This window comes from Rhinichthys klamathensis, unplaced genomic scaffold, assembly GCF_029890125.1.
Source record: "Rhinichthys klamathensis goyatoka isolate OS25496 unplaced genomic scaffold, OSU_Roscu_1.1 h1tg000103l_1, whole genome shotgun sequence".
NCBI lineage: Eukaryota > Metazoa > Chordata > Actinopteri > Cypriniformes > Leuciscidae > Rhinichthys > Rhinichthys klamathensis.
In genome coordinates this window covers 716,714-742,872 of record NW_026606642.1, presented here as the reverse complement: position 1 = coordinate 742,872, position 26,159 = coordinate 716,714, and the positions used below count along the sequence as shown (strand labels likewise).

General features: G+C 41.9%; 1 protein-coding gene and 1 long non-coding RNA gene across 2 annotated transcripts in view; both read left to right on the top strand.

Moving 5' to 3' along the window:
• LOC130086893 (uncharacterized) overlaps positions 1 to 26,159 on the top strand; it is an 832,515-nt gene that overhangs the window by 636,791 nt on the left and 169,565 nt on the right. The gene's annotated exons all lie outside the window — the stretch shown is intronic.
• Positions 1,047 to 9,212, top strand: LOC130086942 (uncharacterized). Its single transcript, XR_008807275.1, has 4 exons — positions 1,047 to 1,331; positions 6,261 to 6,326; positions 6,858 to 6,933; positions 9,055 to 9,212. It is a non-coding gene; the product is annotated as an uncharacterized LOC130086942 (long non-coding RNA).

The window sequence follows — 26,159 nt, the reverse complement described above, 5'->3', positions numbered from 1 at the left end:
GAGGCAGTTCTGAAGGCAAAAGGGGGTCCAACCCGTTACTAGCATGGGGTACCTAATAAAGTGGCCGGTGAGTGTATATTCATTATGACAACTACTTGGCAAATTTTCATTGTCCTACCTATCATACAATTGGCTGGAAAACAAAAAAACTTTAAAGTCATTTTTCTCAGTTTCACACTCTGGTGAGTTAAGGTCTTTTGCCTTTGTAGGGCAGAATGGGCCCCCCATGAGGGTTTACAGTGGGCAACTCACCATAACGGTACATTGTTTTAAGTTGTTTAACAGTCATATGTTTTAAGATTAGAAGGTTTAAGATTAGATGCTTGATCAAACTATTTAACGATCCCGTGAAATGTCATAAATGTTATTTCATTCAACAGTCCATAATTAACTAAAACTACACATAATGGATTATGAGCATGTGCATTTAAAATAACAAATTTGTGACTTATAAGGAATTATAAAAAATAATATAGATGTAACTAGGGTATATATTGTAGGTCTTAATGAGTCTTTATAAATATATTTATAGAATAGTAATATTGCTCATAAATAAGTATAAATGGTGCTATAATTCATTATAAGCATGGACTGCATATAAAGTGTTACCGTATTTATTAAATAAAATTAACTTATTTGTCACAATAAAAACAATGCAAATGGTTTACTGATTTGTTTTGGTATTCATCAGTGATGTATATTTATTATAATACAATTATATATTGTTGATACTAATAAATATATCACTGATGTAACGACTGAGACCAATCAGACACAAACGAAACTGCAACGTCACGGGCCCGTAATTTCATTACCATCTTTCATTTATATAAAGCAGTGTTTAGTGCTTTCATATTCTCTTTTAATGTAAAAACAAAAAACAAAAAAAAACATTGGTCATAGAACTGCACAATGATTTTTAAATTCATGATTTAAAATTAATGATATTTTAAAATGTTAAATGTTGTAATTCTAGATGTTTAAATGCTGTGTGCCTTTTGAATTGTTCTATGGTTTCAATGCGCGTGCGCGTAAACATTGAGTCGCATTCAAAGCTGTCTGATTCAAAGACAGGAGCGCACGCGAGCAGATGGAAACCATGGAAACGAGGAAACCTCATCAACTGACAAACAGCAAAACTAGCGTCTCTCGCTGTTGTTTTCGCTACTTTCAGGTAAGTTTAGTTAACATAATCACACAAATAATACATACAAACGTTCCTGACACCTTTCTTACGTATAATTGATACGCTTCTGTTGAATATTTACTTTATAGAAATGGTTTTGTGTCTTCTAAAAAGTCCGTTAGCATCTCAACCGTTTTCAGAATAGGTAGCAGCTAGCTAAGTTAAGTTAACGTTACACTTGAGCTCTTGTTTTACATAAGTTTGGGGTTTTAACCACATCTTTGTGTTGATAACAGTTTTTGATAGTTTTGTTTTGCTGGTAAAACCCTGAAAAACCTCTACAACAAAGGGAGAATTATTGTTTAAACATGATAATAATTTCATATGCATTTATTGCACAATATATATTACCTTAAGATTATATATATATATATATATATATATTCTTTATCTTTTCTGCATTTCATCTCTAGCTTGCTTCCTTGTAATAAACCCTTTGTTCTATTGTAAATCATATGTAACAATTTTGGCTCTGTGACACATTGCATGTTATGTTCTGTACTGGTAGGATGTTTTGGATGTGTAATGTGCGCATGCGCGTCATGCGCAGAGAATGTGAGTTTCAGTAAAGCTTCCATGTTAAGAGCCCGCTGTCTCCTGTCTGTTCATTACGAATAATCCAACATGGTGTCAGAAGCGGATTTACCTCGCTTTCTAAGAGATAACAGTCATCCGCACCAGCGCGGCGAAAACAAGAGTTTGTAAGTGAAGTTTCGAGGAAACAAACGAGATCACGCGATCGGCACGGCGGCAGCTGCGAGACGGACACAGAGTGTGAGTGAGCTCCGAGACGATAAACGCGAGGAGAGAGAAAGAAGAAGAAATAAAACCCCGAAGAAAATTCAATATAAACAGCATCAAGGTAAACATATAAGATGGATACTTTGTTCTCAATAAGCCCGCCTGAACATTTTGACTTCAATGATTTTGGCAGCTGGCCAAATTGGATTAGACGATATGAGAGATTCCGTATAGCATCGGGAATTAGTGAAAGAAGCCAAGAATATCAAGTTAATTCGCTTATCTACACAATGGGAGATAAAGCCGATGATATCATGTGCACGCTGGCTCTTTCTGAAGAAGACAGAAAAAAATATGACGAAGTTAAAGATGCGTTCGAGAAACACTTCGTATGTAAACACAACGTGATCTACGAGAGGGCTAAATTCAACAAGAGGTGCCAAGAACAGGGCGAATCAGCTGAAATGTTCATCACTGCAGTTTATAAACTAGCAGAAAATTGCCAGTATGGAGTCCTTCAAGAGGAAATGATACGAGACAGACTGGTAGTTGGCATACGAGATCACGGATTGTCAGAGAGATTACAGCTTGACCCCGAGCTCACACTCAATAAAGCCATCACAAAGATAAGACAAAGTGAAGAAATAAAAAAGCAGCAGACAATCTTAAGACAAGCAAGCGGTGACTCAAATGAGGTAAACATGGACATGTTAAAATACAAAATGAAACCAAGATTTGCACAGAAAGGAATGCAAAGACGACAAGACAGTACAAAACACAATGAAGCCAGCAAGGGATGTGGCAGATGTGGAAAGCCACAAGCACACTCACTGAACAGCTGTCCAGCGAGGGAGGTTGAGTGCAGGAAGTGCAACAAAAAAGGACACTTCGCTGCAGTCTGCAAAACAAAAAAAAGACTGGAGGAAATACATCATTGTGATGAGACGGAGAGCATAGAGGCTGTTTTCCTGGGAGTCGTAAAGTCTGAGAATTCGACTGATGTCTGGCAAAAGTTCATTGCAGTGAATGGCGAGAAAATTCTTTTCAAACTGGACACAGGAGCAGCAGTAACAGCCATCCCAGAGAGCATGTACTCAAAGACGAGCCACGGTGTTCTCAGCCCGCCGAACAAAAAGCTGTGTGGACCAAGCAACATGTCAATACAGGTGAGAGGGCAGTTTAAAGCATCACTTTGTCATCTGGGAAGAGTGATAAAACACCCAGTGTTTGTGATACCAAGACTGGTGTCCCCTCTCCTTGGACTACCAGCCATAAAAGAGCTGGACTTACTTCACACAGTGGATGCAATGCAAACAGCAGATCCGAACTACAAAGAGATGTTTCCAAAAGTCTTCACAGGACTTGGAAAATTGGAAGGAGAATACAAAATCAAACTCAAAGAGTTAACCACTCCATTTGCTCTGGCTGCCCCTCGTCGAGTGCCCTTGCCCATGATGAATAGAGTGAAAGAGGAGCTAGAAAGAATGGAAGAAATAGGAGTTATAACGCCCATTGAAGAAGCGACTGAGTGGTGTTCAGGTATGGTGATAGTGCCGAAACCAAATGGCAAGATTCGAATCTGCGTTGATTTAACACATCTAAATAGCAATGTCTGCAGAGAGAGACATATTCTTCCTGCAGTCGATGAAACACTGGCTAAACTGTCAGGCGCAACAGTGTTCTCTAAGTTGGATGCTACTGCTGGATTCTGGCAGATTCCTTTGCATAAAGATTCGGTCCCGCTCACTACCTTCATTACGCCTTATGGAAGATACTGTTTTAACCGCCTTCCATTTGGCATTTCCTCAGCACCTGAACACTTTCAGAAACGGTTGACACAACTGCTGGAGGGCCTGGAGGGCACACTGTGCCACGCAGATGACATCCTGGTGTTCGGTGCTACACGTAAGGAACATGATGCAAGACTTATCAAGGTTCTGAACCGCCTGGAACAGAAAGGGTTGACACTGAACGAAAAATGTCAATTTGCAGTGCCTCAAGTTAGGTTCCTAGGACACATTGTCAGTGCAGAAGGCATACGAGCTGATCCAGACAAAATAAAAGCTATCAAAGAAATGCCAGAGCCTAAAAATACGGCTGATGTCAAGAGATTCCTTGGCATGGTGAATTACGTTGGAAAATTTTCACCCAATATTGCAGAGTTGACTGGACCTATCAGAGACCTGCTCAAAGCTGAAAACGTCTGGGTGTGGGGGAGTCCACAACAACAAGCTTTTGAAAAATTGAAGCAAGAACTCAGTTCTTCGGCAGTATTAGCACAGTACTGTCCAGATCGACATACCAGAGTTTCAGCTGATGCGTCTTTCTTTGGATTAGGAGGAGTATTATCTCAGCTGCAGCCTACAGGTGAATGGAGACCTGTTGCTTTCAGTTCAAGGAGCATGACGCCTACGGAGAAAAGATATGCTCAAATTGAGAAGGAGGCCCTAGCGATCACGTGGGCCTGTGAAAGATTTCAAACCTATCTTCTGGGACTGGATTTTGTGGTCAGGACTGACCACAAGCCACTAGTCAGTCTACTTGGCTCGAGATCGCTAGATGACCTGCCTCCACGCATATTAAGATTTCGTCTGCGACTCCTGCGGTTCTCCTACTCGATCATGCACGTTCCTGAAAAAAAATCTGATCACAGCGGACACACTCTCCAGAGCTCCACTCAAAGAAAACCCATCAGAAGCAGACCTAAAAAGAGAGGAAGAGGTAAAAGTGAGTGTTGATCATGTCATTCAACAATTGCCAGCAACACCTACCAAGCTTGCTCAGATACAGAGGGCTCAGGAAGAGGACGAAGTGTGCAGACAGCTAAGTTCTCTTGTACGTACAGGTTGGGATGGAAAAAAGAGTGTTCCACCACACCTAGCATTGTTTTGGCAACACAGACATGACCTGCTCAATGCAGAGGGTTTGCTGATGAAGGGAAAACAACTAGTGATACCTGGCAGTATGCAAAAAGAAGTCCTAGAGAAGTTGCACCAGGGACATCAAGGCATCACTAAATGCTTGGCAAGAGCGCAAATGTCAGTATGGTGGCCAGGTATAACAAAGCAAATCAAAGACAAAGTAAGTCAGTGTGAAACATGTGTCAAAAACAGCTACAGTTACCCAGAACCCCTGTTGATCACTTCATTACCTTCACGACCATGGCAGAGAGTGGCAGCAGATCTTTTCCATTGGAACAAGGGTGATTATGTTCTGCTGATAGACTATTTTTCACGCTACATAGAAGTTGCTTCTCTCACTTCAACAACATCAAGAAATGTGATGGAGAAGCTCAAAGCGATGTTTGCTCGCCACGGGGTCCCAGAGGTCCTAGTTACAGACAATGGCCCTCAGTTCGCAGCATCAGACTTTGCGGACTTTGCAAAAGACTATGACTTCCATCATGTAACCAGCAGCCCGCACTATCCTCAAAGCAACGGAGAAGCGGAAAGAGCAGTGAGAACTGTTAAAACACTACTGCGTAAAGGTGAGGACCCTCACAAAGCACTTATGTCTTACAGAGCTACGCCATTAGCATCAGGAGCTTCACCTGCTCAACTCCTGATGGGACGGAACATCAGAACTACTCTCCCAGTGAGTCCATCCACACTGAAACCAGCCTGGCCAAACCTCAACACCTTCAAAAGAAAAGACAAAGAGTTGAAGGTAAAACAGACTAAGTGGTACAATAAAACGCCACAGAGCACATACAAAACCTGCTCTACAGTCTGGACAATCAGTCTGGATTAAGAATGTGCCAAACCCAGGCATAGTCATGAGTCCTGCTGATACTCCACGTTCCTACATTGTAGAAGGGCAGTCTGGTAGTTTGAGAAGACACCGTTCCCATCTGAGAGCAGTTCCTTCACAGCCAAGAGAGATTAGGGACTGTGTTAGAAGCAGAGTGGGCAGGGTGATCAGACCACCACTAAGATTAAACCTTTAGAGTTTGACTTGTTATTGTCCGTTCTGAGATTATTTCCCTTTCTTCTGTTGAAACATAGTAATAAGTAAGGAAAATTAGTAATAATACCTGTGTTTTGTATTTCTCCTACAGAGATATTGTTTTACTAAAAAAAAAAAAAAAAGGAAGGGGAAGGAATGGACTGAATGAGAAAGTAATAGTGCAGTAATATGGTTTTGGATGTGTAATGTGCGCATGCGCGTCATGCGCAGAGAATGTGAGTTTCAGTAAAGCTTCCATGTTAAGAGCCCGCTGTCTCCTGTCTGTTCATTACGAATAATCCAACATGTTCTAATCTAGAACCTTTGTTGTGGAGGTTTTTTTTTTCTGTCCCTCCTGAAATCACTTTTATTATCAATCTTCTAGAAGATCATCATGCTGATGGCCTGCTGCACCCCCTGTCCAAGACAACCTCCACGGCTATGAACTCGACTAGTAAGCAAAACCTCAAACATACTGTTCAAATGTTGGGGGTCTGTAGGTTTATGCTTTTTAATGAAGTCTCACACTTTACATTCATTAACCCCAGTTTTTTTCAGTGATATCGTCCCTGAGAAGCCTGAAGGCTAAATAGGCGGCAAATATAATGTTATAATGGTCATAGTTATAATAATTAATTTAACTATTATGATAACAGGAAATCATGGTCATTGGTGTATATATATATTTTTTTTCTCTAGGTGTGTTTTTAACTATGTTGGCCAATGAGACAGACACCATACTGTCCAACTCAAAGATATATATATTTTTTTTATTAATAAATACTGAAATTCTTTTTACTTTTAAATGCTGAATTCAGGGAGTCGACAACTTTAGGCATAGTTATTTTTCACAGATATCTGGCCAGTTTACTCATGGCTCATACTCTTAGCCTTTAAAATGTTTGAATTTATATCCACAATGCAATATCAGGGGGTAAAGATATCATTAGAGTTTTTAAAGTTATGGCTATGCTCTTGTTACCAGATGAGATATAATCATTTGACCCTGTGATTCTTCAGGACCAGATCTTGATGCCATCCACACTCAGTACATGACGAAGGTGAGTTTCCCAATATCACAAACCAAGAGACAGAACACAACAGGCCTTCATCCATATTAACTCACCCATACGTAGGGATAGGTACCAAAACCCCGTATTAAACATTAAACGGGCCCTGGGGCCAAATTAAGGAAGACCGCATAAGCCCAGACGTTATCAGTTCTGCTGACGGTACTGAAGAAATTACACACACTATTTATTATAGACATTGTCTTGCAAATTCTGTGAGGATTAGGAGGGGTGTTATAAACAGTCTTCATACAACATGTTTTTCAGGCTGGTTGTTTGTAATTTTGTAAGAGTAGGGAGAAAATAAAAACCTTTATTAAACATTAATGAAACGCATGTTCATGTTTTGTAAATGATTAGTTAATCATTAACTAAGCAATTGTAAATTACTTATAACTGAATCTACAAAACATGATACATACAACAATTAACATATCACTTATTAAACATTTATGAAACGCATAATCATGTTTCATAAAAAATGGACTTAATCATTTACTAATCACTTGTAAATGACTTGTAACAATTTACAAAACATTCATAAAATGTTAGTATATCACTTGCTAATCATTTATGAATGTTTTGTAAACCCTTAGTTCATCATTAACTAACCAATTATAAATGACTTACAACTGAACGTTATTATAAGCCGCAGCTCTCTCATTAGCCGCCTTTCCACTGCCGGGCCAGGGCCGAGCCGTGCTAGTGCGTGCTAGAGCCAGTCGCGTTTCCACTGTCACTTCCGGGGCTTGATCGGGGCTTACTCGGGTCCAACGGCCAGGATTTCTGGCCCGTCGAATACCTTGGGCCAAAGCGGGCCAGCTCGGGCTAGAGGCGTGCTCAAGGTAAAAGGCGGAGTTTATCGGTGTTATGGAACGTTATGATCTGAAGCAAGATGTACATTTCACTTTTTTATATCGCGCAAAATAATCGCTGCTCGAAAAGGTGAATCGCCTGTACTGGTCTGTCGAAGATACCAAAGCTCTTCTGAGCATTTGGGCAGAAGAAAGGGTACAACGTCAATTTGACGGCGTGTGAAGAAACGAAGACGTTATAAAATACATCGATGCTGAACTTTCTAAGCTAAGCATTCAGCGAGCAACGCTTCAAGTTTAGGAAAAAAAAAGTTGCGGGCGCAGTATTGTACAAGGCGATTCAAACGCACAATGGACAAAGCGGAGCTCAGAGAAGGAACTTTCCAAATTCCATGGTTCGACTTGATGGACGGTGTGCTGGGTCACCGTCCCTCTGTTAGTGGCGACTCGCGAGACAATCTGGACACTATTGCAGGCTGCAGCCACGGCCGGTGAGTTAAAGGGATACTCTACTGGTTTTTCATATTAAACTGTTATTCCGTGAAAAGTCCTCTCCTCCTCCCTCTCCTCCTCCCTCTCATTTCAACGGGAGCGGACTTTTCACGAGTGATGATATTACTGCGCCGAGTCGAAGTGCTCCCAAGCACTTGCTATGGTATTCTGCCGTACAATATAGTTATCCATTGTACACGCTTAGAAAAGCGCAACGTTTTATTTTGTGTCACCGTTCTTGGTCGAGTTACACTACTCTAGTAACTGTGTTTAAATAGGGAAAACGTGGAGGTGTTTGGGCGCTTCTCTTCTTGGCACGTATTGAATGAACAGGGCTGAGATAAGATCTAACAAAGTTTCGCCGCAAGACAGCGATTTAGTGCACGCACTGAGACGAGAGAGGTATGTATCAACTCGTCTTAGTTAAGGGAATAACATAGTTTAATATGAAAAACCAGTAGAGTATCCCTTTAATATACATGCTATCTTCCTAACTTAAAAAATAAATAAATTCATAATACCCGCTGAAATGGGTTGGGTAGCGGGGGCGGGGTTTAGGGCAGCGCTGCGGGGCTACTGGCCCGGCAGTGGAAACGCAAGCCCGGTGCTTGAGGCCCGAGGCCACTGGCTCGGCTCGGCTCGCTGTTAGCCCTGGCCCGGCCCTAGCCCGGCAGTGGAAACGCGGCTATTGACCTAGTAGTCAGTCATTCTCTCAGTTGAGCATTTAAAAATAGCACCTAGAACAACAGTACAACCCTTATTTTGTTTTTAACATTTGTATTTCAATTGATCCTTTCTCACTTAGATGCTGTGACAAAAATCAGTCAAGCCACTGCATGTGAGGTGGAAGCCTCTATAAAGACATGGCTCCGTGATGCCAGGGACGGAGATGGGGGAAGGCAAGGAAGGGCCAGAACTGCAGAAATACCTACTGGTGCCCCTGAGGGGATTGCTTTTTAATTTACTTTGACGTGTTTTAAGTGTTCTGTGTTTCTGTTTTTGTGGTTATTGCTGTTTTAAACTGTATTATTATTAATTATAATTATTATTTAATATAAATAAATTATTTGGGGAAAAAAACATGACCCTCGATTTATTGCTGCTAACAAGTGCAATTGTACTGCATATAGTAATATGGGTGTACACACTCTGTGTGCTCAAACTTTGCACCTGCACCCACAGTGTGCCCACATCCAGCCCACATGAGGGCCTGCTCTAATTTGTGTGGGCCAGCCCAAAGTCAGCCCACACTTTGGGCTGTCCCACTGGGGCCCCACCTGGGTCCCAAAGTGTGGGGCCCACACGTGCCCCGCATTTCACGCCGGTATCTGGGCCCACAGTGGGCTGCCCGCAATGGCCCCACATGGGCCCCTATAAGGGTTTGCTGTGGGCCCACAACTGGCCCCAATGGGGGCCCACTCTACTTACTGTGGGCCTGCCCACAGTCAGCCCACACTTTTGGGCTGTCCCACTGGGGCCCCACCTGGGTCCCAAAGTGTGGGGCCCATACGTGCCCCGCATTTCACGCCGGTATCTGGGCCCACAGTGGGCTGCCCGCAATGGCCCCACATGGGCCCCTATAAGGGTTTGCTGTGGGCCCACAACTGGCCCCAATGGGGCCCACTCTACTTACTGTGGGCCTGCCCACAGTCAGCCCACACTTTTGGGCTGTCCCACTGGGGCCCCACCTGGGTCCCAAAGTGTGGGTCCCACACGTGCCCCGCATTTCACGCCGGTATATGGGCCCACAGTGGGCTGCCCGCAAGGGCCCCATTCGGGCCCCAAAGAAGCATGTTTGCTGGGTAGTTGTTTCCCCTGTACTCCTCTGGATGGAAACAAACTGTTGCTGGTTTTGTGGTTCTGTTTATAGAAACTAAATCCTGTTATATCGCGCGATCAAACGTAAATTCGCGAGATATCGTGTGTCCTCGTGACTTCAGCTGTCAGTCATGGCCGCAGCCGTTCCGCAACAAATCCGTATCTGGTAGGTATTGAAGGACGGCGGAGCACGGATCCGACACGCAGCGGAGCCAATCCGCAGCCGTTCTGCAGTTGGTGGAAATCCGGGGTTACCCAGGCTGCGGATCCGCTCCGGAACGGCGGCGGAGTCAATAGGTTTCCATTCAAGTCAATGTGTGTATTTTCACTGACTGCGGAACGGCTGCGTTCCGACTCCGTCCCAGCTCCGGCGACTGCAGCCCTCCGGAGCAGATACGCAAAGTTTCTATTTTTGCCGGATGCCGGAGAGCGCCGCAGGAAGTCGATAAACAAAGATAACAGAACAGAACACAGAAACTAAATAAAACATCCGGTAATTTCCAAAATAAAAATATACTTTTTCCTTTTCCAACAAGAACAATAGTTAACTTTATTTCAACAAGCCTACTACTTTCCCAATTCATTCAAAAAGGAACCCAAAATAAACATTTAGCATTTTATAAGTTGATTATATTATAAATATTGTACTAGAATCATAATAATCTCCACAAAAAAAAGGAGATCAGCAGGTCAGCACAGAGTTATTTCCCCTGTACTCCTCTGGATAGAAACAAACTGTTGCTGGTTTTGTGGTTCTGTTTATAGAAACTAAATCCTGTTATATCGCGCGATCAAACGTAAATTCGCGAGATATCGTATGTCCTCGTGACTTCAGCTGTCAGTCCGCAGCCGTTCTGCAACAAATCCGTATCTGGTAGGTATTGAAGGACGGCGGAGCACGGATCCGACACGCAGCGGAGCCGATCCGCAGCCGTTCTGCAGTTGGTGGAAATCCGGGGTTATAGTCAATCACGTACATACGTAACGTAACGTAATGCTGCGCTTGCGCTTTGGTCGACGCAGCAACGAAACGTCTTCGCGCGGCGTACGCCATTGAAATGAATAGGTTTAGCGCAACGCTTTCCGCGTCCTGTGTGAAAGGCTAATTAGATGTGCGGGCGGCACTCGGGGAGAGGTATGTGTTAGAAACATAGACAGTATAAGAAGTGGACAGAGCCATCTCATTGGAACTCAGTTGAGACAGTTGAAGCCCATTTTTAGCGATTTTTGAGCACTTCCGTTCCTGACGCGCAGACTCAAACCGACTCAAACTAAAGGCCTCATTATGCTTCTGCGTCAACTCCACGGCGTAGCTACGCCGTCACTCCTACGGCGTCGTGGCCGTTTTATGGTTCTGCGTCAGGTTGCGTTGTATCGCGGTGCATTTCACCGCCAGAACGCTAGGGGGTGGGGGGTGTGCTTCGCGAATATCTTTGCTAGTTTGTTTTGGTTCCGTGCGCCGGTTCCGCTTTCGTTTCCATTACCCTTCATATTGCGCAAATTGAAATTGCGAATTGAAAATACGCACAATGGAACCACGTCCATTTCGCAAAAACTCCAGTTTATCGCAAAAAAGATTTTACGCTCGCATGAGGAGGTTTTTCATGCAATTCGAAAAAGGAATATTTTGCAAAACTGCAATGGAAACAGGTTTTGCGCATTTACAGTCACCTGACTTAGAAGACGCGGTGTGTTTGGGGTCCGTGTCCGCAAATAATAATAATTATCATCATTAGGCTATAACATTTATTAGGCTACATATGTAGAAAACAAAGCAATTCGTCACATCTCATTCAAAATACAGGTTGGGCAATAATAATACGGGGCTAAGATTATCACAAATAAACACAAGATTTTGACGCATGTCCAAGTGTTTGTGCGGTTTGTGCACTGGATGGCAGGGATAGGCGCGCTGGCGCGAACACTTGCATTTTCCTATCAACAGTGGAAACAACTTAAAATACTCTATCATTTCTGGTCATACAGAAAATAATAATACATTATTCGCAACTACTTTTATTTGCGTAAACTCACAATAACAAGAAAACGTTGTGGTTTTGTAAAATAAAATAAAACAATCAGGCGCGCTTTCATGGTCTCCGTGAACTGAAGCGCGAGAACTGAAACAAAATATAGCCTATGTAGGCTAAAGCTTGAAATGTCCACTTTAAAACGAACAAATTCGAATCGAAAGCTAATACCTTCTGATTATGTTATCGGTATGAAAGGTGCATTTCTCTCTAAAGGTGCATCCGGAGATGGAGATATGTTTTTAGCCGACATTGATTTAGAAAACAATAGTTTATTAATAAACAATTAAAATGCCTCGTTATTTTTTCAGACACATTTATTATAGCCTATAACTCACCTATAAATCACCTTTCTGTAGGCTGTGGTTATGGTCTTCTCATTCAGCACTGCGGGAAAAATATAATTTCCAGGTTCTAATTTGGCCTTAGAAAACCAGTAAAATCTACATTTTTTCCATATTAATTTGTGAATATTTAAAATGTTTAACAAAGGGGCAAAAAATCATAAACAAATATCTTAAAATTCGTCGATATATATATATTTTTTTGCGCAGCATTTGGTGTACCGTTCAAATTAAAATTTTTGTGTTCAACTTTGCGTTTTAAAAATACAACAACCGTTCATTTTTCGTTTTGCAATTACGGGTTAAATAAGGGAAAACGAATGGACACAAAAGTACACTGACCGTTTGGAATTAATACGAGACAGAGTTCTTTATTAAATTCATAAAATAAACAATAATTACAGGAATAGCCTATGGACTCTAAACCTCAAAGAAATGCCACAATCAAGACCTCGGAGCAGAAATGAGGGAGAACTCCGTGTCTTTCCCTGCCATCAATGCTCGGATTACACACCACGTCTCCTTCCATTAATAATAATAATGTATAGTGCGGTGGCTATAGGCTATAACGTTAAACCTACCAACGTCCGTTACCATGATTTTTGTAATGGCTTATCGCGAGAGGAAAAAAAGACGTTTTAGTCGCATAACATCGGTTAATGGAAACGCCGTCATTTCGCAATAGTTTTTTATCGACAAATAGAAAAAAATCGCAAAAGTTTTGCGCAAATCTGTAATGGAAACGCGCCTGATGGCGAGCGAAAGAGAGAGATTGTTGTTGCAGCTGGAGCTAATCGACGTTGAACAACAAATGATTTTATTGCAAATGTTTAATCGCAGAAGAATCAAACGTTCCTCAACTTGATATCGTTAAAACAAACAGTGCAGTGGTCACTTTAAAAATGGCGGTATAGCGGGAAGGGGAAACCTGTAAAGCTTCACTCCCGAAATGATGTATCTGACCAATCACAGCCCTTGTGGTCTGCGTCGCCTCGACGCGTAGTTACAATTTTTTGGAGGTGCACGTCGAGCTACGGCGGAGGGGTCGGAGAGGGGTTCGCGGCGACGCAGAGAGGTCTGCGGGGGTACGCCGTCGATTCGACGCAGAAGCATAAAACAGGCTTAAGCTTGATGACGTGAGCAACCTGTCTGACAGACGTTAATCTTCTAGTAGCTGTGCGTGAAAATTGCCAACGTTAATCTTGCAGAGACGGGGAACTTGAGCAAAGAGTTCTTTGGCGTGAGTGAGCAGGAGTAAGTATTACGTTGCTTTTATGGACTCATTATCTATGGGCTTCTCCCTTGACGGGACGTCCCCCCGATTGCCTGCGAGCTTCTCCTCCTGTCTGTACGGTAATTTCTGTACAGCGCGACAGAGAGTCGAGTGGTTATGATGCAATCGTTAGCCTATTTTTACTAAATCTGTTTCTACGGGACCATAATGTAACATAGAAGGTAATGGAGCACTTTATACATTGTCGTGTTTCTTTAGAAATAAATGGACAAATGGAGTCTTTAAACGCCTCAGATGTAAAGTTATTCGCTGCCAAAGTGACGCCAAAATGAATGGGAGTCAATGGAAATGCTAACGCAAGTGAAGTTCTGCTACAACATGGCGGCACCCGGCCGGCTTCAACTTCCGGTCGATGGATTACCCCCTTGGTTAGAAAGCTTGAACACTCGTGGGCGGCACGTGACTTACATTCATAACCTGACTGATATGAGTCTTTAATGGCCGTGTGAGCGTTGCCAGTAAGCGTGCGCGCTCGTGAGCGGGCACGTGACTTACATTCACACAGCCCGACCAGTTATGAGCACTCAAATACGGCGGTTCGCTGACAGAGACAGCTGGCTGTTTTACATGTGATGTCCCGGCCATATAGTCAATGTTTCTCTTCAAGAACTTTGTTAATTCTATCTTTGTTTTCTAAAAAAAAAACAATTTACCTATTGGAGTTTCTATTGATTCAGGAAAAGTAGTTTTAGTAGAAGGGTTAATGCAATTTTTAAAAAGCATACAGATTCCCGATGTATGGCTCCCTCCCATGGCAAACTCTTTGGGGGTAACTGATGTATTCTGAAAGAAATTCTGTGTTACTCATTAATAAACCTTGGTTGTTAAATAGCTGACGTTCTAAAACGAAACCTTTGTTAAACCATTAATCAACAAATAAAGTTCTATTTTTTTTTTATAGCTCAAAGCAGTTTGGAGCGCAGGCTGAACGGTAATGACATCACGACGTCACAAATAAATCATAAAACTCTTTTTTCCAAAATAAAACCAATGTTCAAAACAAAATTATAACGTTCTCTTAGACAAATTAATATAAAGTAAATAAAAACTGACAAGAAATATATTTACATTGTGAATATACACATTAACTTCCGTCACATATATTTATGTCAGGTTGTTGATGATGCAAATGAAACATGACTGTCGCATAGAACAGCCAATCAGAATCAATCTGCTTTAAAGTGTATGAGCATTTAATAATAATAATTATAATAATTAATTACATTTATATAGTGCTTTTCTCGGCACTCAAAGCGCTTTACATAGAAGGGGGGAATCTCCTCAAACACCACCAATGTGCAGCATCCACCTGGATGATGCGACGGCAGCCATATATATATATATATATATATGGGGATGATTAGGAGGCCATGATGGACAGAGGCCACTGGGGCAAATTTGGCCATTTAAAGCGGCAGATGATAAAACTAAAGTGTGATAGAGTGAATTTTATGTTTATTAATTTCTTCAAATGCATTATAGAATTGTTCAATGTTATTTTCTTGATATTGATAATAGTGCTTAAATGCTTATTTGTGCTATGTTAACAACAAGAAAAGAGAGTTATGTGTATTTATTAATTTAATTATTTTCGTTTGGCATACCGGCGTGATGACGTCATCGCACACTTCGGTATGTGGTGCGCGCCCGTGATACGCTCCATTCAGAATCAATACACTGTTAAAGAAGCAATCACTGCAGCGCTCTCTTCTCTTTTATTTGATTCTTAATCATCTTATACTTCTTCTTCAGAGGTACTACAATTTTGGAGGCACCGCTGGGATAGATGTCAGACGGTTTATCCACCTTGATCGGCAGGGAACCGCCTAGTGACATTCATCTCTTAACTACCCAGATGTATATCAGTTGAGTGAAGTGACAAGGCAGAACTGATTGAGTGGAGTGTGCACTTGAGGTAAAGTAACCACCAGGAGCAGTTTAGTCAAGTCAGAGAAGTTAAAGGTTACGCACAAGACTGTGAAATACTGCAGCAAAGATGGATGCCTTGCAAAGCACTCAGGAAGAAATCGGTGAGCGACTGTGTACATTGCCAAGAGGAAAGTTAATTGAACTGAGCCAGTTCCTTGAAATTCATCCAGAAGCAAATGTCACACGCCTTTCCCTAGTTAGTCTTCTTAGTAGTTATCTGCTACGAAGTGAGCTGGAGGAACTTGAGGATGGGGGCATGGCTGAACTACTAAGTATAAATGAGAAATTGAGGGAAATGATGCTAACCGATGCAAATGTGAATGAGCCAAATCCAGTTCAGAGACCGCTAAAAGAAAGGGAATATGTCATACAAATACAAACTGGAGAAACTAATAATACAACTGCTGATTCACTTCCTGCTGCGCAAACAAATTCGACTGCTTCACAGAGTATGAGACCGAGGCCAGCATCAGCAGACAGTGTAGCAGTTAACCCTTCGCTTCCTCCTCAGGGACAAATGATACCGGCTGTGTGGCACAGGGAGTTTAAGATTTCGGGTTTTATTGGAGAGCCTGGCCAAAGAGACAGATTAACCTTTTCGAGTCTGGCACGCCAAATCGAAAGTGGACTGAGTAAGGTTTATCCAGAGCAAGAGATTGTTGATTCAGTTATTCGAGCCATTACACCAGGTCTTCAATTACGTAGCTACTTAGAAGGGAAGACTGACTTGACCTTACCGATGTTGAGACGAATTCTTCGTTCCCATTACCAAGAGAAAAATGCCACTGAATTGTACAAGCAACTTACTGCAGAATCACAACGTGCAAAAGAAACACCCCAAAGTTTCCTCATACGTGTGCTTGACTTGAGGCAGAAAATTCTCTTTGCGTCACAAGAAGATGAGTCGGGTTTGAAATATGACCCAGCACTGGTGCAGAATATGTTTCTTCACACTGTGTTAACAGGTCTACAAAACGATCGTATCCAGAGTGATCTCCAACCGTACCTGACAGATACCACGGTCACAGACGAGACACTGTTGGAAAGGTTGAATGTTGCATGCTCCCACGAGGCTGAGAGACAGAGTAAACGAAAAAGTGAACGCAGCGCCACTGTGAATGTTACTCAGTTGAGTGAACCAACTTTGCATTCAAAAGGCAAGCAAAAGCAGCCAAAATTTGATTTGATGTCACAGTTGAAAAGTTTAAGTGATGAAGTCAAGCAGATCAAGGAATCGATGCAGCAACCTTCACCTCTGCCACAACAATGCTGCACTGTCAACAATGACGTCTCAACTTTAAGAACAGCTCATCAGTCCATCTCAGAGGAGAATCAGGTGCCGCCGACCCAGGCCTGGAGGCAGAGTCAAAATGGACCATACCCCTTCCGAGTTTCTCATTTCACACCACAACCGCATCAACAACATATGAGTCAAATGTCAGCGCCGTATGCCCAACCAGCCCAATCATCTCATTATGCAGCTCAAAGGTTCTATCCACAATAGTTGTATGCAGAGTCACAGCCATACCCCACAACGCTACAGTCGCAAAATTTCCAGTCCTACCGACAGCCACGCCCCTCAAGGGCAAGACAATGCTTTCATTGCCAGCAAGCCAGATCGATGGACCTGTGCACCCATTGTTATCGCTGTGGCAGCAATGAACACTTCCTAGCGGGTTGCAAAGTGAGAGGTACCCAAACACAGCGTAGGGTTCAGTTAAACGAGGACGGGTTGCCACCGCGGGACAGGGAGTGACCCAGCAAGGAAAATTGTCCCCTCTGCATCCAAATCGGCATATTGGATCACAGCCAGAGATCATCCCCTATGAGTGTAATTTAATTTCCAAGTGTCAAGTCAACAAACATTCGCCTGTGACTTCCCTGGTTGGTAAACAATGCTTAGTGACATGTTATCTGAATGGACACAAAACAGAGGCATTGTGGGACACAGGGTCCCAAGTGTGCATTGTAGATCGACAATGGAAGGATCAGTACATACCTGGAGTAAAGGTGAGAGATGTCTCCGAAGTGACAGAGGCCACAGACAACTTGAATCTCGTTGCGGCAAACGGTTCCAGCATGCCCTATGAAGGATGGGTAGAGATCACGTTCAATTTGGCTCCTCCTGCAAACAAAATGAAAGAATTAGTCATTCCTGTACTCATTCTTAAAGGCCAGCAGTTGTCCAAGCCAATCATTGGTTACAATGTGATTGAACGGGTAATGAAACAAAGTGAAATGAGTGGGCAGTGTGATGTAAGCAAAGGACTGTTGAATAAGACTGTTAGATGTGCCTTTCCGAGTTTGAGGAGAAGTAAAGTCCAAACATTCATTAACCTTGTGACAGCTGAAAGGTCAAGTGAGTATTTGGTTAAGACGACAAGAGACCATGTGACTGTGCCAAAACATGCTATCATGCAGGTCAAGTGTCAAGTAAAAGCGCCATATATGAAGCAGGATAGTGTCATGTTGTTTGAACCATCTGTCAATCCACAGTACCCTGATGGACTGGAACCCATTGAAACACTCTTGACTCTGAAAAAGGGGAGCCGACTCGTGATCCAAATCAGTGTCCAGAATCTGACCGAACACGATATCCTTCTGGTAGGAAAGACGGAGCTTGGGACAGTACAAACAATAAAGTCAGTGTTACCAACAACAGCGTCATCCTGTGTAACAACAGCCTGTGTTAATGAAAGTGTGAAGCCAACAAGTGAGTGCGAGACTGACAGTGAAGGTGGGTGGGACCCACCTGTGGACTTGAGTTATTTGTCTCTGGAGCAGCAACAGAAAGTCAGACAAATGCTGCAGGAAGAATGCCATTCCTTTTCAAAATCAGATGACGACATCGGATGTGTCAACGACTTACAGTTGAACATCAGTTTAACAGATCAGACACCTGTAGTGCAAATGTATACATCTGTTCCGAAGCCGTTGTACCAAGAAATGAAAGATTATCTTCATGATTTGATCGCACAGGGGTGGATTGAAAAATCTCATTCGCCTTATTCATCCCCAATTGTGTGTGTCAGAAAAAAAGATGGCAGTCTGAGGTTGTGTATTGATTACAGGGACCTCAACCGGAAAACAGTGCCTGACCGTCAACCAATTCCCAGAGTACAGGACATACTGGATGGCTTGGGAGGAAATAGATGTTTCTCTTTACTGGACCAAGGAAAGGCGTACCATCAAAGTTTTATGGCACCAGAAAGTAGACCGTTGACAGCCTTTTGTACACCGTGGGGGTTATATGAATGGGTCCGTATCCCCTTCGGGCTCATGAATGCGCCTGCTGCATTCCAGCAGTTCATGGAAGGATGCTTGGAAGGACTGCGAGACGACATTTGTGTACCTTACCTGGACGACATCTTAGTCTTCACTAAATCCTTCGATGAGCACGTTGAAGCGGTAAGAAAAGTCTTACAGCGGCTGCGGTCACATGGGGTGAAATTGAAGCCAAAGAAATGTGAGTTGTTCAAAGATGAGGTCCGCTACTTGGGAAGGATAGTTTCAAAGGAAGGGAGCAGGATGGATCCAGCAGATACTGTAGCAGTGACAGCACTGAAGGAAAAGAGACCCACCACAGTTGGAGAATTGAGGAAGGTCTTAGGCTTGTTAAGTTACTACCGGCCTTACATTAAAGATTTCTCGAGGATTGCTTGCCCTCTGTATGATCTGCTGAAAAGTGACAATAACAAGGTACAAACAAAAGGTAAAGGGAAAAGAGGGACTTACCTCAAGAGTCATGTGGTTCCATCAAGTCAGTTGGTTGAATGGACGGAGCAACATCAGGAAACACTTGAAAAACTGATCGATTGTCTAGTTAAGCCGCCTGTGCTAGGGTTCCCAGACTTTACAAAGCCGTTTGTACTGCACACCGATGCGTCGAACCAGGGACTTGGAGCTGTTCTGTATCAACAACAGGAAGGGAAATTGAGAGTGATTGCTTATGGATCGAGGACGTTAACGACAGCAGAAAAGAATTACCATTTGCACAGTGGGAAATTGGAATTCTTGGCTCTCAAATGGGCTATCACTGAAAAATTCAGAGATTATCTTTACTATGCGCCCACATTTACAGCGTACAGTGACAATAATCCTCTTACCTACGTTCTGACGTCCGCCAAGTTGAACGCAACGGGATGTCGATGGGTTGCGGAGCTTGCTGATTTCCACTTCACTATCCGGTATCGGCCTGGAAAGGAAAACATTGATGCCGACGCATTATCCAGGTTGACAACACTCTCAGAAAAAGATGTCCCAGAATATACAGAGGAGCTTTCATCAGATTCTATAGGAGCCATGATACAGGCAGTTGAAGTTCAGTCTGGATCAGAGATACCATGGTCCTTTGCTGTAGCTTGCCAGAGTTCACCAACATGTGCAGAGACCAGTACAGCATCAGTAGAACCCCTGGCAAAAGAAGAGATCAGAAGAGCACAGAGGGAAGACAAAGACATAAAGTTGGTCATTCATCACTTACAGTTAGGAGTAAAGCCTTCTTCTAAGCAGTGGAGGTCTGCGGGTTCAGCAGCTAAACGTTTGATGAGAGGGTGGGATAAGTTGATGCTGGATGAGGATGGTATTCTGCAAAGGAAAACAGGACAGAGAACTCAGCTGGTAATGCCGGCAGGGTTCAGGAAAATTGCACTCGAGGAATTGCATGACAAAATGGGACACCAAGGTGTCGATCGGACCACAAGTTTGATTAGAGACCGCTTCTTCTGGCCCCACATGCAGCGAGACATAGAGCATTATGTGTTGAGGACCTGCTCCTGTATTAAGCAAAAGAAACCGTGCCGAGAAACAAGAGCCCCTCTGAAGCCAATCACAACGACTTGCCCATTCGAACTTGTCTCAGTAGACTTCCTTCACTTGAAAAAATGCAGAGGAGGATATGAATATATCCTTGTCATCGTCGATAAGTTCACAAGATTCGCACAGGCATATGCGACAACATCAAAATCTGGTAAAACTGTGGCAGACAAACTCTTTAATGACTTTGCTCTCAAGTTTGGGTTCCCTGTGAGAATACACCATGATCAGGGGGGAGAGTTTGAAAATCAGCTGTTTGGCCAACTGCAAAAGTATTGTGGGATCACTGGATCAAGAACTACTCCCTGCCACCCCCAAGGAAACGGGCAAGTTGAGAGATTTAATCGGACGTTGTTACAAATGTTGAAAACTCTCACTGACAAACAGAAATCAAATTGGAAAGACTCATTGAACAAGTTGATCCATGCCTACAATTGCACAAAATGTGAAGTGACTGGTTTCTCCCCGTTTCACCTCTTGTTTGGTCGTTCCCCGAGACTTCCCATTGATGTTCTCTTCGGACTTAACGCAGACAGCCTACCCACAAACAAAAGTGAGTACCTGGAGACATGGAAACGAGGGATGCAAGAAGCACAAGAGATCGCTAGAGAACATGCAAAAAAGGCAAGTGAGCGTAATAAAAGAAATTATGATCAAAAAGTGCGATACACCAACCTTGACTCGGGAAGTCAAGTCCTTGTAAGAAACCTGACTCCGAGGGGAGGACCGGCTAAACTTCGGAACTATTGGGAAGAACAGGTTCACGTTGTTGTACGCCGAGTTGCAGAGGATGTGCCGATTTATGAGATAAAACCTGAACGAGGAAAAGGGAGGTCACGAGTATTACACAGAAACCTTCTGATGCCATGCGATTACTTGCCTCTCGAAGTCGATCCAACGCTGAGATCCAAATCAAAGCAGAAACAGCCACAGGAGAACTCCAGTGTACCTGTAAACAGAATGGAAGAAAGTGAGTTGGAAAGTGAAAGTGGCTCTGAGTATTATGTACCAGTTGAGCCGTGCCAGTTGAGAAAACAGTCAAGTAGTTACGATCGGAGACAAGAGGAAGCACTAATACGACCACTTTCCCTTGAGTTACCTGCTTCTCAGGACGCATCAGATAAGTCTGAGGCAGAACAAGATGTTCCAACACCTGCTCATGTACCTGTGAAAGAGAACACACCTGAACTGCTTGGAAGTCAAATAGACAATGAGCCAGCGAGTGCACGTGAGAACCTACCTGCGGAAGAACCAGAGGTTATTGAGTCAAGTGACGGACCTGTTGAGGTGCAAAGAGAATACCAGTACTCAGGGAGGCAACGACGACCACCAAAAAAGTTCACGTATGATAGCTTAGGGACTCCTACCTGTTACAAAGTGCAAGTAACTGTTCCTGGTTACGATCCACACTTTCCTAACCTGTCGACACCCACATTTATGCCTTGGGCGCCAATGACATTTCCTTACTCAAGACCACCATCTGTGTTTTTAGCGTGAACTGAATCCTTGAGTGAGAACACACATTAATTGCTCTTACGGACTGTGAAAGAACTTGTGAAAAACAACGAACTGTTGCACACACATATACATACACATACACAAAGTGGACTGTTTCTAGGCCAAAAAGGACATGGACTGTTTTGCAAGGCCTATAAAAAACATTGAGTGAACACTTTGGAAGAAGTTTTTGAAACATTTTTGCACTGACTTTGATTCATTATTTTTTGCAATTTTCTACATGGCATTCGGCCTGGGATTTAAAAGGGTTTTTGTGCACTAAAATGGACACGTTGTTGTTATTGTTTTTTCCCCCCATCTTGGACACTGGATGAAACCGCTGAACTTGAAAGTATTTTCAGATGGGGTATGATCGATTACATTTGAAAAAAAAGACTATATCAGTTGACAATGACTGTTGGCAAATGTGAACTTAGTGTCATTATCGAGGAAACATAAAAAAAAAAATTATATGTCACGGGTATGATTAGAAATAGACATCTATACGGGCATTGGTAGATGTCGGGACGACATCTTATCCTGTCGGGGAGAGTGTGATAGAGTGAATTTTATGTTTATTAATTTCTTCAAATGCATTATAGAATTGTTCAATGTTATTTTCTTGATATTGATAATAGTGCTTAAATGCTTATTTGTGCTATGTTAACAACAAGAAAAGAGAGTTATGTGTATTTATTAATTTAATTATTTTCGTTTGGCATACCGGCGTGATGACGTCATCGCACACTTCGGTATGTGGCGCGCGCCCGTGATACGCTCCATTCAGAATCAATACACTGTTAAAGAAGCAATCACTGCAGCGCTCTCTTCTCTTTTATTTGATTCTTAATCATCTTATACTTCTTCTTTTGAGGTACTACAAAAGCACGCTTAAAGGATAGTTTACCTAGAATTACAATTCTGTCATTAATTAGGCTACTCACCCTCATGTCATTCCAAACCCATAAGACTTTTGTTCGTCTTTGATACACAAATGAAGACAATTTTTATGAAATCTGAGAGCTTTCTGTCCCTCCATTGACAGTCTTCGCAACTAACGTTACCACTTTCAAGCCCCAGAAAGGTAGGCCTACATCATTAAAGTATCTATGCGACTAGTGGTTTAACCTTAATTTTGTGAAGGGACAAGGCATGCCACCTCTGGTTAAGCATTCATTTACATACTACACAGAAACTCAATTGCTTTAAAATATATTTGCAGATGGATGGCTAAATGACACAGGAATCGTACCTAATTAAGCTATATACACTCGCTAATGTCATGTTGGGTGGCTGTAACGCGTTATACATTTTTGATTTGTTAAATATAAACTTAAAACTCAATTTTGAATTTCATATTCTCTTCGTCTTATAATTCGACTCCAGCCTCTTAGTTCTTGTTATGATAAAGATGGTTGCGGTGGTGCTCGTAATCCGCTTCCCGCTCCAGGCTGCAGCGAATTTGGCCATATGTTTCATGTTGCTGACTAATAGCAAAGTTTACTGTTATAGTGGGCAGATGAAGAAGAAATGTCATATTATGCATGTACCCGCAATGAGTCATTACTAGTCATTTCTTGCATTAAAAAGATTCAAAAGTGTATACAAATAGCTAAAACCACTGGGTGCAAAGCTAATTTAACTTGATAAATTCACGCTGGGTGAATGGAATTACCCAGTTATGACTGAAGGAAATGTGATTGTGACCACAAATAATGAAAAGGCAGAGATGATGGCAAAAGCTTTTGTTAATATAGATAAATACAAAAGAAAATTGAAATAGATAGAAATATAATAGAAAATGATATAAATATAAAGAACAAAAGCACAGTATAAGGATGTAATGCAGGAAAGTTAATGGAGATGAGGAGCAAGATGATCTTTTTAACATGGGAGAGTTACAGTGAGCATTGAATAGGACAGGGAAAACAGCTCCAGGAAAAGATGACGTGCATGTATTACAGTTTGGTAAAACATCTTCCAAGACTGGAAAGAAATTACAAATATTACATAACAAGGTGTGGGAAGAGCGAAGACCTCCACAAAGCTGGAAAGAGCCTGTAATTATTTCGTTAAGGAAGCCAGGAAAAGGTCATCCAGACCAATTCCATCAACATTGCATAAGGTAATGGAACGCATGATATATGAAAGACTAACATAACTTTAGGGTAACTATGCACAGTTACCCTAAAACCCTAAAAGGGTGGCAGTGGTGCAGGGGCTTGGGCCCGTCATCGTTGTTTGCAGCTATATTTAGGGGCCAAGCACCGTAGGTTCGATGGCACCTATTGTATTCGTTGTCGTTCTTATTATTCTTCCTTCTTCTTACGCTCTGAAAGTCTATGTCAGCCCATAGAACCGCTTGATCTCTGTCCCAGACCACGACTGCGACTCACTTATCCGCACTTTTTATTTGCAAGATCATTGTTATTTGAAAACCAGTCCAGTCTCCTATACTTCCTCTTTTGAATGAGTCAGAAAGTCCAGAACGGAAAACGGGCATCGGTTTATGACGGATTTATTGTTTTTATTGCTTCATCAACTCAAACAAAATAACAAATAATTAAATTACATAAAATACAAAATTAAATGGAAAAATAAATCAAAAGGGGCTTTTTTAATTTATTTATACGTATACAAAAGAGAAATCAATTTAAGGGCTTTTTCTGGTTTTAACACATTTTAAAGATTGCACAAGTTACCCACATAAAAAAAAAAGTTTGCAAAAAGGTTACATTTAAAATGGATCATTTTAGGTTTATTAGAAAAAAAATATCAAATGAGGCTGCAAAGATATTTTTTCACTATGATTCTTTCTCATGTCTTGTCATATTGTTTGACATAGCTGGTCTAAGGCTACACAGATAGTTCTAAAACCATTGGAATTATTATTGTTGATTGGTTTATTTTAGAGGGGACAGTGCAATTTCATAAAACGCATGACAACATGGTTAAAAAAGAATTCGCCAAAAGGCTATTTTTCATCTGTAGTCCACTGACATCAGAGCTACTTCCAGCAGACTGATGCAATATTTCCAGCTGTGCTCTCCCTTATATTGTTCAATGTTCAAGCAACAAATCTGAGTAGGTTATAATTATGAGAATTTTGTAATTGTTGTTGTGAATGTCAGATGTTTGAAATATGGAAATGACGATCACGGATAGACTCTAATCCTGTTAGCCGCGTTAAATGATCACGTTAAGTTAACATGTACTGTTGGTATTATATGTTGCGACATGCTGTGTATTTGACATAGTCTTATTATTTAATGTTTATTTATTAGCTGATAGTGAGTATTCATTTGTGATCACTGTGTCAGTTAGTGATACTTTGTGTAGGCTGCAGATATAGGCTATTCCTTTATTCTACAGAACACAAGTTGATAACACAACATAGCTTTCCATAAATCCCTACCATCGTGATTGTAAATGTATGTCACTTACCGGCTGATAAGTGCTATTAAAGAGAGGTTTGAAAAGGATAGGCTATAGCCTACTTACCTTATTCCGTGCCTAATTCTCGGAATCACTTGTCCATCATTGTCCGCCTTTAGAACTGTAACTTAACGTTCGCGATACCCCTCAACAGAAATATTATATTGCCTTCTTCTTTTTGAGGCAAAAATATTGTCAATTTCATACGTTCATTTTTTGTAGAATGAATTAAACGTTGGATTGGATTGGATGGCATAAAATGTTTACTTGGGCTTAAATATGTGATGATCTCATCGTAAGAACGGGTCGATTCTTCAGTAGACTTTTAATCGGAGACTCCGATGAAACTTAAATAAATCCACTTTAGTCTGGAAATCTTTAGCTGTATGTATAGATAAACTGCGCATCGGTAGATTGACTTTCACTTTTTAAATGTATCACTTGACTCCCGGTGGATCTGCCTCTTCCTCTTCTTCTCGTTTTCCACTTTCTTGTCTTCTGGATCTTTGTTCTGGACTTGTTTTCTAAAAAAAATCACTTCTGGGGAAAATCTACACTGTTGATTGTTCTTCGTCGCTATTAGGTAAATGAAAAAACACCGATCTCTTCGTCAGTCTTTACGGTTTCTTTGAGATCATATAATGGGGCACGAGCCTAAATGTACCGCGGGAGAAAGGCGCTTTTGATTTTATTTTCCTCTGAACTTCTAAATGCATAAAAACGTAGGCTACAATACATCCGCTTTTCA